At 43.0% G+C, this 12,898-nt stretch overlaps 1 pseudogene; it reads right to left on the reverse strand.

The window, feature by feature from the left end:
• Positions 1–12,898, reverse strand: part of LOC115407490 (rho guanine nucleotide exchange factor 10-like protein) — an 81,817-nt pseudogene that overhangs the window by 17,606 nt on the left and 51,313 nt on the right.

Here is a 12,898-nt window from a genome sequence, read left to right on the forward strand (position 1 = left end):
TTGTTTATTGAGAGAGAAAAAAAAGTTAATGTTTCATTGTAGTATGGGAGAAAAATGTTAAAAATGCCCTCCTATTTGCTCCTATCTGGCAATCATTTGTTTTCCCCGGCCCTTGGAGATGCAGCTTTTAGGGAATGGCATAGAGCTGGGGTAGAATGTGTCAAAAATCTCTTTAAAGACGGTGTATTCATGTTTGCTGCTCAATAGGAGAAAGAGTATGGAATTCCCTAATTATTACTAATTACTAATAATGACTAATTATTACCTCCACCAGGAGGTTATGTAATCATGTCGGTTTGTTGGTTTGTTGGTTTGTTAGCAAGACCCCAGAAAAAGTAATGGACGGATTGCAATGAAACTTAGTGTAAAGGTGGGTCTTGGGCTAAATTAGAATTGATTAAATTTTGGTGATGATCCGGATCACTGTCTGGATCCAGGAGTTTTTTTAAAGGATTCTTTATCATTGAGAGATAGGGAGTCTTTCACATGGTTGGGCAGGCCCGCCGACAGGGGGGACAAACGCCTGGTTCACAGGACGCACCGCCTCCGACGCGGAAGTGGAAGCGCCGCTCACCGACTGTCAGATCGGCGCCCCGTTAACCTCTCTGACGGTTCATACAGGAGGGCCGCGGCTCGCGCCGTGGACCGCCAGCTGTAAAGCTGGACGGAGCAGATCGCACCACACAGGAAGTCAGGAACGGAAAATATGAGAGAATCCGGTCAATTTTCAAATTAAAATGAAGTAAAATAACATAAATTATGTTGCTTTTCGGTTTTCCTTTTCAGATAAACAGACACACACACACACACACACACACACACACACTGGGAGAGAGGGTGAGAGAGAGAGGCACCGCACGCTGCAGCGCTCGGCTCCCATCACAATGTTGTGTGATTATATCTGGTGTTCTTACGGCTGTTGGTGACTGATCTGAGCTGTGGCGGAGGTCTGCCTCTCTGAGGGCCAATTCTAGTTTCAGATATTTTCAAGTCCGAGATTTTGTGAAAAAGACATATTCCCCATCCCTTGAATTACCACAAAGTGGGTGGATGGATGGGCTATTAGACATGAATCCAACTCTTAAAGGGAAGGTTTGTGTGCTCTATGGAGACATCCAGGAGGTGGCCCCTCCATCCCTGCATTGTATCAAAACAAAGTGGGAGGAGGAGTTAGAGTTCGGCATATCAGACAACGATTGGAGATGGGCAGTGGAATTAATACATTCTTCTTCTGTATGTGTGAGACATGGATTGATACAGTTTAAAGTCTTACACAGACTGCATTTATCCAGGGATAAAATAGCAAGAATGTATCAGGGGGCTGATCCAACCTGCCCTACATGTAAACAGCCACTAGCCAATATAAGTCATATGTTCTGGTTGTGTCCCAAGCTAAAACAATTGTGGAACAAAATTTTCAGAACTTTTTCATCAATTTACAACAAAAATATAGAGCCTGGTCCCCTGACAGCCATTTGTGGCACCAGAGGAAGCACAGCTGACATTTGTTCAAAAGAAAGCTATAGCATTTTCTTTTTTGTTGGCCAGGAGATTGATCTTATTGAACTGGATGAAGGTAACACCGCCATCTTATGAACGATGGGTGGAGGAAGTGTTAACACACCTTAAATTAGAGCATCTTAGGTTTACTTTGCAGGGCAACGCCAAGAAATACACCAAGGTCTGGCAGCCTTTTATTTATTTCAAAGACAAATCACCATCTGCTTCAAAATAAATCGCATGGCAACACCCCCCGATTTTTTTTGTTTGTTTTTTCTTTCTCCCCCCTCACTTCGCTATATTGCTAATTATATATATATATATATATATATATATATATATATATATATATATATATATATATACACATATACACACACACACACATATAAAATTTTTTTCTTTTTTTTTTCTTGAATGTCTGGAGGTAGACGTGTCTGTCTTTGTATTGCCGTTGCATTGTCAGTTGTCTTATCCTGTTGTCTAGACTTGTTTATAATATAAGTCATATTTGTTTAAATATGAAAATTCAATAAAAAACACTTTGAATATTTGTTTGTGGCAAAATCAGCTATGAAGTGGGGGGTGGGGGGAGTTCTTAACCACAATTTCAGGGACAATTAGAGGGAAAACAAATAAAAGTCACTTATGTAACTTAAATGTTAGGTTTTCCCTCCACCAATAGGCCAATTATTGCGAAAGTTTTTGAAAATGTATTCCTGAATTTAATGAGGGCCCAGTTCTGGGCCCCCCCAGCCCTGGGCCCGGGACAACAGACCCGTTTGTCCCCCACTATCGCTGGGTGTGCCTGCACCCATCCTGCTCCCTCTGGTGGTTAAATTAAAGAAATGATAAATGGCTCCTACAAGTTCCATTTCAATGTTGTGAACGATCGCTTTTCCTCAGAAACGACCATACAGAAGCGCCAACTGTGCGTATTTACAAATGTTTGACAAGACCTCTGATCTGAAAACTACCTGACTTTGGAACCTGAACGCCTCACAGCTGAGCGACCCTCACTCCTGAGAGCAACACGATGATCACTGAACAACAAGATGATGATAAGACAACAAGCAGAGCAGTTAGACGCCATGTGAAACCCAGAAATTAAATCTACTGGAACAATGTTTTGCTCGTTCTCTTTAAGCCGCCGCTCTCAGAACTGAACTGTCCGTCCATAACAACCTTTCCTGTTAATTAAGTTTACAGTCAAGGCTAATGTAAGGTGCAACAGCTTGCAGCTACCACCAGGGGGGCTGCAGCCCCACCAGCACCCCCACTCTAGTGTGGACACTTAACAAGTTAATGGACAGTGTTACTGCCTCCGCGAAGCAGCTGCCTCAGATTTTCAAAATCATCTGGCGGGCCAGATATTATTGTTTGCAGGCCGCCATTTTCTGAGCACTGATGTAATGTATGCACAATTTTACAACTACATACATGTTTTATGGATTTGCTAATCATGAGACTGTTTTTCCTTACAGTCAATGCAATTGATCCACCAAACCACCGTACAAACTCTGAGTCAAATGACACTGGATATTCAGAGCTGATTTTCAAGTTTCCTGTATCTGTGAAGCTAAGAAATGTCACTTGTTCTGCAAGCTGAAGTTCCAACTTTTCCTTTTCATTTGTGTAGCATTTGCCTCATTGTGGTATTTGCTCTTCAGCTCTTACCTCCAGTGCTTTTGTGATAAACAGCCACTTTTCCATTGGCCAGTCCAGCTAAGAGAAATCGCAGGAAGTGTTGGAGGCAGAGGACCGGGGAGCAATCGGGATTCACCAGCGTCTGCAGACACTGCACCGCTGTGTCCATGCTGCTGTACACGTTGATGCTGAGAGGAAAAGAACAGTACAACTACTATTAAAAATCAAACAACTCTGAAACCTTTTGGAATCCTTAATTAACTCTGCTTCAAGTTTGAAGTCATCATCCTCAGACTGTTCTCTGTACCATAGCACACCAAGTACCGCTACGACCTGAAATGACTGACCTTCCATCCTGAAGACCAACACAAATGATGTTTGCAGGCTGGGCATCTCTCTGGATCTCCCCAGCTTCTCTGTCCGCTGTCCATGAACACGACTCATTTACATAGTTTAGACTGAGGGCTGGAGAACTCATCGGGACAATTTTTACCAAGCGAGGACAGGTTCGATTCAAGGAGAAGATCTCTACTTGGCCATGAGTTAAGTTTTCTCCACCAACCACCTGAAAATTATGGAAACAGAAAAAAACAAAACAAAAATTATGTTTCAACATTGTGATGCCCAGAAACTGGTTAAGAGACTGAGCACTCCTAGACATCTCCCATGCATGGTGTGACTGACAGACCACAGAGAATCAAGATCAGAAAAATACAGTAGCTCATCCTCCATACGTGCAACAGAGTTCTTTGGTCAGGCCCCATCGTCACCCTTTCCATGGTGCTAACTAGGGTTGCACCGATACCATTGTTTGGTCACTGATACCAATGGCGATACCTGGCAGTATAACATCGGCCGATGCGATACCCTGTTGATACCACGCTGTTTGAAAAAAACTAAATAGAAGAACATTTTTTCATTCTAATTGTCAAGAACTGTCACGTCCTCTGCCTCAGCCACCACGTGAGGGCAGTCTTGCTGTTTTTCCTCCTTCCCCTCCATTTCTGTTCTCCTCAGGTGTTTATTGGCTGCTGCTGCACAGCCAGCTGATTTTCTCCTCATTTACTACATACCGTATTTTTCAGGCCACAAGACGCACTGAAATATGATATTGTAACGTCCAGCAGCATGAAAGGAAGATGAGTTGGATTCTTAATGCTAGTTTATTAAGCGTCAGAACTTACTGTGGTTGTAACCACAGCAAAACTACAGCAAAACAACATCCATTCATCCATCCATGCATCCATGTATCCATTCATCCATCCATCCACCCATCCATCCATCCATCCATCCATCCACCCACCCATCCATCCATCCACCCATTAATGCATCCATCCACCCACCCATCCATCCACCCATCCATCTATCCATCCACCCATCCATCCAACCATTCATCCATTCATCCACCCATCCATCCACCCACCCATCCATCCACCCATCCATCCATCCATCCACCCATCCATCCACCCATCCATCCATCCACCCATTAATGCATCCATCCACCCATCCATCTATCCATCCACCAAGCCTATTTAGTGTTGTGTCTGTTTTTGATCTGTGCCGGTTCGTCCTGGTTTCCTCGTGTGTGCCAGATTGTTCATGCTACCCATTGTAGTCTGTTTTGGGTTTCCACATCCTTGAACCTGAAAGGACTGGTGGTCAAGTGGTTTGTTCGGTACCGCTGTTTACACAGAATCTTCGCTGTGATTAAAAATAATCTGTCCTCTCAGTAAACACAGAACCCAAACAGTCTGATTGCCATTAAATTATATGATTTAAAGAAAACAAAATGCTCCTCACGAAGTCATCTAAGAAACCAAAGGTCAGTAGATTGTTTTTCATTCTGTGATATATCACAGTATGAGGTAATAAAGAGGTGTATGCCATTATGACATTGAATGCAATTATTATTTGGGGAAGTTAGTAAAATAATATGAGAAATTTTTGGAAATACATAGCAATTGAAAACAATGACATATACCCGGATAAGTTGTTTCCATTTTAAAAGAAGTGTGCATTAGTGAAAAACTCACCCACAAATAACCCTGGGGTAAAGATGTGGTGACGGTGCAGAAGTCAGGCTGGAAGGACTGGAACGAACTGTGCAGAGCGGCCCGCAGCTACAGCAATACAAAACAGACACTGTTCATTCAAAACAACACTTCACAAAATACAGAGAATATAGAAATTCACAAATGTTACAGGTTAGCATTGACAACATCACATTTTTAAACTCTTTTAATATCTTCTGTCAAAACTGGCTGTGAGCTGGCTCCACCTCACATCCGCCGTCAGTGAGGAGAAAGACCAGATGGAACCATTCACCTGGTTAATGTCCCCTGCCGGCTGGGTGTGGGGGAGACACCTGTGTTGCATCGAAGCGCCGACCTTCGCTCTTAAATAATGCGAATGTGTAAAAAAGCTGTAATTCCAGGAAAATTCCAGCAGGGGGTGATGATGGTGGTTTCAAAAGGAGCCCGGGGCTCATTTCAGCCTAGCCTCGTAAACCAGCCCTGCCCACTCCACGTTTGGATTGTGGAGCTAGGGTGGGTCTGGGGACGAGCCAATACAAACTTGGAGCAGGGGGCGTCGGTTACTCCTTTGAACTGACAGCGCACTTCAGCCAATTAAGACTTCAGAACAAATACGTCATCAAAATGCGTTCGCTTTTCCAAAGGCAAAGACACGTGAAAACATCCTTCCCCGTTAGAAACTCACCGGGCACAGACTCTGGCTCTTGTTTGATTGTTGTAAACTTGGTATTTTGGCTAGAACTCTGTGATATATCACAATATGAGGTAATAAAGAGGTGTATGCCATTATGCCTCACTCGCGGCACGGTGTGGTTACTGCCCCTAATTTTAATCGCAAACAACATATACTCCATCAACACTCACGAGGCGAGGGGGAGGGAGGGGGCAATGGGGTCTTCTGCACCCCCGTTTCCGGGTTCCTTCTGGTGGGGGGCCGGGGGGGGGGGGGCTGTTGTTTCCCCACAGGCCTGGGGTTTGGACCGGCTGTGGTTTGGGGGGCTGCTGGCTCTGGGGGGTGCATACCTGTCTGCAGCGGTGGGGTTTGGGGGTGGGGGCGGCAGTTGTGGGTGGCGGGGGATCCTGGTTGTGGGGTCCGGTGTTCCCTTGCCTTCCGGGGGGGGGTCTCCCACAGGACATGGCGGTTGGATGACGTGGGAATGTGAGTGTGTTTGGGGTAGGATGGACTGTGTGTGTGTGTGTTTGTGTGTGTGTGTGTGTGTGTGTGTGTGTGTGTGTGTGCATGTGTGTGTGTGCATGTGTGTGTGTGCGTTCTTGTATTTCTATCCTTGTTGGGGCCAAATGCCCCCACATGGATAGCAAAACGTGGAACGACGTGCCTTGTGGGACCTTTTTCCGGTCCTAAGTAGGAGAAACAGTGTTTTCTTGACCATGTTGTTGTTACTGAAAAAAGTAAAAGTGCAAAAACATTTCTTTAGGGTTAGGCTTTGTTGTGGTGTGGGCTAGGGTTAGGGTAAGGGTAAGGGTTAGGGTTAGGGTTAGGGTTAGGGGCTAGACATGAATGGGAGTCAATGGACGGTCCCCACAAGGATAGAAATACAAGACTGTGCGTGTGTGTGCGTGTGTGTGTGTGTGTGGGTGTGTATGTGTATGTGCTTGCCCAGTCAACATGGCAGACACACCTTAAAAAAAAAAAAAAAAAACTGAACAAAAAAATGTAGTAAACTGGTTTCACAACATGACTCTGCGTCCAGACTTTATCACAACAGTTTTCCTCTGGAGTCGACAGGTTTAACGCGCTGCAGCACATAGAGGCTGTGGACCCGGAGGATTTGGGGTTCAGACGTCAGATATGGCCATGGCTACATAGCAAACATTTTTGTGTCAATTTGCCTTTTAACTGAGAACAATTTGAAGTGTGTATCATGAGAAGAATTATTATGTCATTAGTGACAGTAGGTATTTGTAAGTGCAGAAACAAAGATATTGTACATGTTTTTATTCCGTGATGTGTCTGATTGCTCCCTTTGAACTATTTATTTAGTGTTTATTGTAGAAGATGTAGAAAGGTGAGGGTTCAGGATGAAAACATTCCAAAGCCTCTGAACGTGACTTCCTCAAAGTGTCTCCCCTCATGTGCTCATCACCACTCACTGTCTGTCTGAATGTAGATTTAAATTATATGGAACTTATATCTGTTATTAGTATAGTGTTCATATCTGTCCGTCCTAAACGTATATGGTAATTATCTCTTTGTTTCTGCTAAAGTACAGGACTGTCTCAGAAAATTAGAATATTGTGATAAAGTTCTTTATTTTCTGAAATGCAATTAAAAAAACAAAAATGTCATACATTCTGGATTCATTACAAATCAACTGAGATATTTCAAGCCTTTTATTATTTTAATATTGCTGATTATGGCTTACAGCTTAAGAAAACTCAAAAATCCTATCTCAAAATATTAGAATATCATGAAAAAGTATACTAGTAGGCTATTTAACTGATCACTCGAATCGTCTAAATAACTCGAAACATCTGCAAGTGTTTCCTGAGCCTTGAAAAACACTCAGCTTGGTTCAGTAAACTAAATCACAAGTATGGGGAAGACTGCTGCTCTGACTGCTGTCCAGAGGACCATCACTGACCCCCTCCATCAGGAGGGTAAGACAGAAAAAGACATTTCTCAAAGAGCAGGCTGTTCACAGAGTGCCGTTTCAAAGCACATTCACAAAAAGTCTGTTGGAAGGGAGAAATGTGGCAGGAAATGCTGCACAGCCAAGAGAGATGACCGCAGGCTTAACAGCGTTGTGAAGAAGAGCCGCTTCCAGAATTTGGGGGAGCTTCAAAGACAGTGGACTGAAGCTGGAGTCCAGGTATCAAAAGCCACTGTTCACAGACGTGTCCGGGAAATGGGCTACAATAGCCGTATTCCCATGGTCAAGCCACTTCTGAACTCAAGACAACGGGAAAAGCGTCTGACTTGGGCTGTGGAAAAGAAGCACTGGACAGTTGAAGAGTGGTCCAAAGTCCTCTTTTCAGACCAAAGCAAGTTTTGTATTTCATTTGGAAGTCAAGGCGCCAGAGTCTGGAGAAAGGCTGGAGAGGAGCAAAATCCAAGTTGATTGAAATCCAGTGTGAAGTTCCCACAGTCAGCGATGGTTTGGAGCCATGTCAGCTGCTGGTGTTGGTCCACTGTGTCTCATCAAGTCCAGAGGAAATGCAGCTGTGTACCAAGAGATTTTAGAGCCCTACATGCTTCCTTCTGCTGAAAAGCTCGATGGAGATGATGATTTCATTTTCCAGCATGATCTGGCACCTGCCCACAGTGCCAAAACCACCAGTAACTGGTGTACTGACCATGGCATTACTGTCCTCCATTGGCCTGCCAATTCCCCTGACCTGAACCCCATTGAGAATTTGTGGGGTATTGTCAAGAAGAAGCTGAAAGACACCAGACCCAACAATGCAAATGAGCTAAAGGCCGCTATTGAAGCATCCTGGGCATCCATAACACCTCAGCAATGCCACAGGCTGACTGCCTCCATGCCACGCCGCATTGATGCAGTAATTCGTGCAAAAGGATTCCCAACCAAGTACTGAGTGCATTAATGGACATTTTCAAATGTTTGATTTTGTTTTGCTGTTATAATTTTGTTTTTTTACTTGGTCTGAAGAAATATTCTAATATTTTGAGATAGGATTTTTGAGTTTTCTTAAGCTGTAAGCCATAATCAGCAATATTAAAATAATAAAAGGCTTGAAATATTTCAGTTGATTTGTAATGAATCCAGAATGTATGACATTTTTGTTTTTTTAATTGCATTTCAGAAAATAAAGAACTTTATCACAATATTCAAATTTTCTGAGACAGTTCTGTATATCTTTATATTTGTTATTTATTTCATTATATCTGTCTTGGATCTTCATGTAAATTATACTTGATTTATATCTGTCAGCTTATATCTATTATTTAATTATATGTGTCTTCGATTTGTATTTCCGTTATATATAATTTATATTTAATAATTAGTTGTGTCGGTCAGTATATTTCTGTTATGTTTACATCTAATTTTACAAACAAATTATATTGAACTTTTCCTTGTATGGTTGGGCTTTGTATTTTTCTACTTTTCTTTCTACGTTTTTTGCTGCTGCAACCCTGCATTTTCCCCACGCGGGACAAATAAAGGACTTTCAGTTCTGTTTCCTTCTCCTTTTTCGTCTCCATGTAGTTTTTCTGAATTGTGCGGTCCTGTACAGCAGCTGTTGTGTTGGCGGTGAGGACCACAAAGTCACACGCATTTTTCCCTGTATGTGTATAGGTACCTGCTTTGGCGCAGAGGAGCCGCTGCGCATAGATTGGGTCTCGTTTTGTGCAGTGAGCTCTATAGGTAAGAACCCTGGTCTCTGTCACTAGTTTCATCAACCGAGTTGTCTTGACCAGACTCTGATTTTCACATAAGTCATCTGTTGATTTTATACTGTATTACAAGTTAAAGTTCAGCATAAATCGCCCTATCACGACGCCTCCTCTGTCCACGTGATGCGGTCACTTAACAGGCTGGACCAATCACATTTAGATTCGGTTTTAAATGTTCAGTATTGAGAGGTCCTGCTAAACTCGCGGAAATCTTCTGAACAGGATTTCGGAATGCTATGGGTGACTTCAGGAATGGTCCATCCATTGTATTGACCGTATTGGCCCGAATATAAGATGGTATTTTTTTCCAGAAATGGTATTCTCAAAAACTATGTGCTATGATGGAGGACTGGATGGAGCCAGAGTCCCGGTGAGCCGTACTGCCTGTGCTTCATGCAGTGGCTCCGCCCCCCCGTTAGGGGGAGCTAGTGAGCTGGACAAAGTGTAAAGACGAGCGCCCACATACTGCGCTGCGCTGCGCTGCGCCACGCAGGTCGCAGCCATTTCCATTAATAGTTAGCACTGAGCTAGCGGCTTTGATTTTAAATACTGACTTGTTTTGTTTTCAGACAGTGATGTATGTTGTGATCCATCTTGTGTATTTGTTCACTTACATATATGTATATGTATATATATATATATATATATATATATATATATATATATATATATACATATACTGTATGTATATATATATATATATATACATATACTGTATGTATATATATATATATATATATACATATATATATATATATATATATATATATATATATATATATATATATATATATATATATCTGGTTTGTTTCAGTTTTACAGCCTTCAGGAGAAAGTAATAAAAGCTCAGAGCAGCTGAAATCTGCTGCTTTCTTTCTGAAGAACTGTTCTCTACAGGCCAGACTGAACCCAACATTCAGGAGGCTGAATTATTAATGTTCATGAAGTTGAATAGAACTTGAATTTGATGGTTATAAAGTTATTTACATCATTAATGCAGTTATTGAATATTTGAGGTACTTCATTGTTGCTTATTTTGAGAAAGAGAATATGTTTTTATTTAATACTGCAGTAATTTTTTTTTATCTTAAATCACATGAAATGTTATCTCTGCTGTGAGTTTTTGAGTTTAAATAATTGTACAATAAAAACTTGTTTTATGAGTAACCTTATTGTCTTCCAATATATTTTTATTTTCACAAAATGATATTTGATAAAAAGGGGTCGTCTTATATTCAGGTCAATACGGTACTTTATATGGTTGCATCCAGCCTACACATGGAGCAGGAAACAGCTCACTCAAGCTGTTAATAAAACAGGAAAATGTTCCTGTGCAGAAACTCTCTATAGCTGTGGATGAACAGTCTCCGCTGGCTTAACATGGAGAAATGTTTGTTGCGTTGAGGAGTGCCTGGGACATTCCGCCTTCAAATGCAAACTTTAAAGGTGCATGAAGGAGTTTGCATGTTTCAAACAACGGCCCCTGCAGGCCTTGGGCGTAACTGCAGCTTAATGAAACACTCATGTCTGTGGCTTGTGTCCATGTATGTGCACAAAGAGGGGAACTCCTTCCTCGCTCTTTTAGCAGCGCGGCAGTAAAATTTAAGGTTCTTCTGCCTGGTGGGTCTGTGCTGGAGCTCTGGCAGTGCTAGAAGCCGGTCTTTTATTACTTTCTGGAAGATCCATCCTCAGTACTGCTCAGTTGTTGCTTGCTAAGCATCTGGCGGAGTAATGGCGGACAAAACTGAAGCTAAGCGAGTCAGGCCAGCGGGAGGCGCATTACGTCACATCATCTCAAATTCTCCCCAAGAAATACAAATTGCCGGACCGGCACTGTGACTTTCAGGTGACAATTTAGCGCTGTTAGCGGTACGAGCAATGAATATATCAGGGTACATTGTACAGATCACTGAATATATGTAACATATTTATGATGGAAAGTAATTATTTTTTAAGTTGAACAACTCCTTAATGCCCCTCTTTATTGTGTTTTTCTCCTGTGAAAGTGCAAAGTTTTTGTTGATTATATTTAAACAATAACTAAAAATTATTTAAAATGTGGATGAATTGAAATTTCACTAAAAATTAAAGCCGCAAGCGGCATTGGTCGGGACCGAGCCTCCCCGCCGGCCCATGACTAAGACGTCCGCCGACTAACATGCGAGTTGTGAGCATCTCCCACCCACTAACATGTAGCTGTTAGCATCTCCCATCCACCAAAATGTAGCTGTTAGCATCTCCCATCCACTAACATGTAGCTGTTAGCATCTGTCATCCACTAACATGGAGTGGTTAGCATCTCCCATCCACTTACATGTAGCTAACATGGAGTTTTCGTGCATGTTTAAGGGGTCAAATTGTCACATTTGGGGTCAACCAAACCACATGTCAATAAATAATAAGAAAGAAACGGACGAAGAACAATAGAGACAGTCGCTAATAATAGAGAACGACGACGACGACGATGACGACGACGACAATTAAAGCTGCAAGCGGCATTGGTCGAGCCTCCCTGCCGGCCTGCGACTGAGACGTCCACCCACTAACATGCAAGTTGTTAGCATCTCCCATCCACCAACATGCAGCTGTTAGCAACTCCCATCCACTAACATGGCATTGTTCGCATTTCCCATCCACTAACATGTAGCTGTTAGCATCTCCCATCCACTAACATGGCGTTGTTAGCATGCCCCATCCACTAACATGTAGCTGTTAGCATCTACCACCTACTAACATGCAGCTGTTAGCAACTCCCATCCACTAACATGGCGTTGTTAGCATGTCCCATCCACTAACATGTAGCTGTTAGCATCTGTCATCCACTAACAAGGAGCATGGACTAGGTGGGAGAACGTTCTGCAACGGAAGGTCACCTGGTCCAACCTCTGGAGAGCAGACGTTCATAACATCCCATTCTTAGTCCAGGCTGTATATGAGGTCCTACCAAGCCCAGGTAACCTCCACGTCTGGGGAAAAACAGAAACACCATCCTGTCCCCAATGTCCTGGATGGGGATCCCTGGAACACCTCCTCAGCAGCTGCCCAAAAGCACTAGGGGAAGGAAGCTACCGCTGGCGCCACCACCAGGTCCTTCAGGCAGTTGCTGACAGCAGAGCCACAGCCATGAGCACCACTAAGAGCCACAGCAGGGTTCAGACCATCAAGGTCCACAGAGCTGGAGAGAAGCCGGAAAAACAACCGAGGGTGAGATCAGGCCTCCTCACCACCGCGGCTGACTGGCAACTACAAGTAGATCGATGGCAAACAGCTCAAGTTTCCAGCCAGGATCACATCTACGCGGCTCCGACCAGACATGATCCTACTGTCAGAATCCAACAAG

This window comes from Salarias fasciatus, chromosome 20, assembly GCF_902148845.1.
Source record: "Salarias fasciatus chromosome 20, fSalaFa1.1, whole genome shotgun sequence".
In the NCBI taxonomy this organism is placed as follows: Eukaryota; Metazoa; Chordata; class Actinopteri; order Blenniiformes; family Blenniidae; genus Salarias; species Salarias fasciatus.